Consider the following 3120-nt stretch of genomic DNA (forward strand, 5'->3'; position numbering starts at 1 on the left):
TGAAGAACTGTTGGTTCTTGAGTTTCAAAGTTTTGAAATAAAAACTGTTTTCAAACTGTTATTGGATAAAACTGTAGAGGATGTTCCTTCAAGATGGTTGTGACTTCGGTCTGTCTTGTTTGGAATTAATCTATAGAATTTGATGAGGAAATAAGGGTGGCATATCAAGGAGAGGTGTTCCATAGGATAAGGGTGGCATATCAAGGAGAGGTGTACCTTTGGATATAAGGGTGGCATATCAAGGAGAGGTGTACCTTTGGATATAAGGGTGGCAATTGTATGTGTGATCATTATTATAGTTCTTACTATTATATCTCTTAAGATGCAATAATTTTGAGTTCTTATTTCTTTGTGATTTGAGGACTCAGAAATGTTGCTCTTATTAGAAATGATAGTAATGATGTTATTGAGTAGGGGAAAACTTGGCTTATGGCCAGAGGTTTTGGATAACTATGTTTTTAACAAAGTGTATGAATTATGAGGAACCAGAGAGGCTCTGGTTGTTCCTTGAAGAGAACCAGATGAGCTCTGGTCATTCCTCAAAGTAGAACCAGAGGGGGATCTGGATAATATTTGCCTATGTTACAAGTCTTTTACAAAACTTTTACCTAGACCAGAGGCTCTGTATATAGTATATAGAGGCTCTTTGTCAAAGATTGTATTTCAGTTTATTCATAAGACTTTTTGCTCTTATTTTAACTTAGAAAAAAAATCACTTATACAAAACGACTTTAGCAAAGAAGGACAAACCAGAGGGGCTCTGGTTGGTCTTCACAGTTGAACCAGAGGAGCTCTAGTTGGTCGTTGTAATTGAGCCAGAGGTTCTGGTTAATAGGACCAGAGGCTCTGTTCGTATATAAGCTTTTAATTTAAACTCTTTTATACTTGGGAAAACATTTACATCCATCCTCTGTACTTGCATTGGTAATTACATAAAGGTAAACTTGTTAGGAGCTCTGGTTGGTATAACTAGAAGCTCTGGACTAAGGAACCAGAGGGGCTCTGGCCATGCTATTTGACGAAAAAACTTCTAAGTTTGGTTTTTACAACCAGAGGTATGTTGGTCTTTGTGAATTATGGATTTATATTCTCATTAAATGAAAAGTTGATTTTAAATAATGTTTTGGTGATCTTCACCCTGCAATTATAAGGAAAAAGAAATCTCACTAAACCTTCAGGTCTAACCCTCATTTTGTCTTTCAAATATGTATTGCAGGAACAGCTGAGTACAATGATAGTAAAGAGAAAGGGAAAATATAATTGTTTCCCTGTGTGCATAACTATATGAAGATCAGCCTATGGATGTGTTTAGTTTTGAAGTTGAATGTTATGTAGTACAAGAACTTGTATTTTGAAATTTTTGGATTGTGTATTTTGTACTTTAGTTTCTTGTACTATGGACCTAAGTGGGGTAAAACATGTATTTCTTTGAATGAATTATGTGTTGTATGCAATGTGAGATGTGGGGTGTTACAGTTCATCTTCTTTCTACTCTTTTCTTTGATTCGATTATCCCTATCTTTTGGACAAGTGTGATCTATATTAAAAGGTTTGTGATTTATAATGTACTTAACCATCTTTAAATCTACTCTAAATGAATATGAACCTAAAATAATCTGAACTATTTGGACAGTAACTATCATTTTGGAACCAAAGGGCCTTTGGCCTAGCGGTATGTGAGTCATTGGCCTTCTAGGATGTCAAGGGTTCAAACATCACCAAAGGTGAGGAGGATGTGTGAGTTTATGTGTTCTATTTGCCGTATATAAATATTATATACTTCGAAAAAAACAACTATCCTTTTGGACTGTAATGATTTGAAAACTTGAACAAAGGTCTGTAAATGACTTGAACTTTTTCATGACTGGAGATTGTAGTTAATCGAAGAGAGAGAGTTAACCGGAGTGTTAATGATCGGATTTTGAGTTAACCACAGAGAGAGTGTTGATCGAAGATATAGTTTTGACTAGAAAGAGAGGTATTGACTAGAGATATTTTTTTTGTTTTAAATTTTTTTTCTTTCTTTCTTTTACTTTCTAAGATTTTTATTTATTTTGTTTTCTTATAAATTTTTTTGTTTTTGTATTTTTTTTAGTTAAAAAATATTTAGTTAAATTTTTTTTTACTTCAATTTTGTGCTGCTGTTGTTGTTTACAATTTTTTTGTATGTTCATTTTTTTGTGTTTTCAATTTTTTTTAAAAATTTAATTGAATTTTTTTAGTTGAATTTTTTTTTTAAAAGTAGGGTTTTAGTTGTATTTTTTTTTAAATTTCCTTTTGAGCGGAAAAAGCCGGAGCGAATATTTTTTTCTTTGAAGCAAACTTATAAAATTTGGCAAAATAAGTGTGTTTGGTCTTTGTGTCATTTTTTTTAAGTCGGTGAACATTTATTTCATTATGGATCTAATATGTTTATCTTTTACAAGAAAACATGTCTACTGCAGAAAATTCTGTAACTTCCCAAATATCTGATGATGAAAACCTAATCCATTTCATCAGATATGATCATATTTCCTAATCAGAAGCAAACCTGATCACAGATGAAACACTTTTTCCCAATGTCTTATACCTAGGCATAAAACCAAATAACCACCATTTTAATTTCAATATGCCTTCTGAATACCCTATAATCCATGTCATTCTTTGAGGACACCCTATTGTTTATGCTTTATCAGCAACAGCGGATGTTCCTCTGGTCTACCTTCAACAATTCTGGCATACCCTAGCTTTTATCAAATAAGGAGATCAATTTTACTTTCAAGGGCATGTGGATGAGTTTATGAGTCGTTTGACTCTAAAGAGGCTGAGAAAAAATTTACACTTGCCGAGTCCAAGTTCTACATCTGGATCACCTCAATTCGAAGACGTTGTGTCTGATCAAGACTTGTGCCGAGATATCAGACGTCTTGGTTGTTCGAAAGAACTCACAAATCTGTCACAACTTCGAAGAAGATTTCTTTCGTCAGTATGGCAACTGTTGTTTTCTATCCTGAATCGATGTCTTACATCTAAAACAGTAGGAATTGACACATATAGCAGTTCGTTCTTGAAGTTCTTTCATGGCATAGAGCTTAATTGCCAATACGACTATGCAGTGGTGATCTCGAATGAACTAGCAGA

The sequence above is a fragment of the Cynara cardunculus genome (genome assembly GCF_001531365.2).
Source record: "Cynara cardunculus var. scolymus isolate 2C chromosome LG 5, CcrdV1, whole genome shotgun sequence".
NCBI lineage: Eukaryota > Viridiplantae > Streptophyta > Magnoliopsida > Asterales > Asteraceae > Cynara > Cynara cardunculus.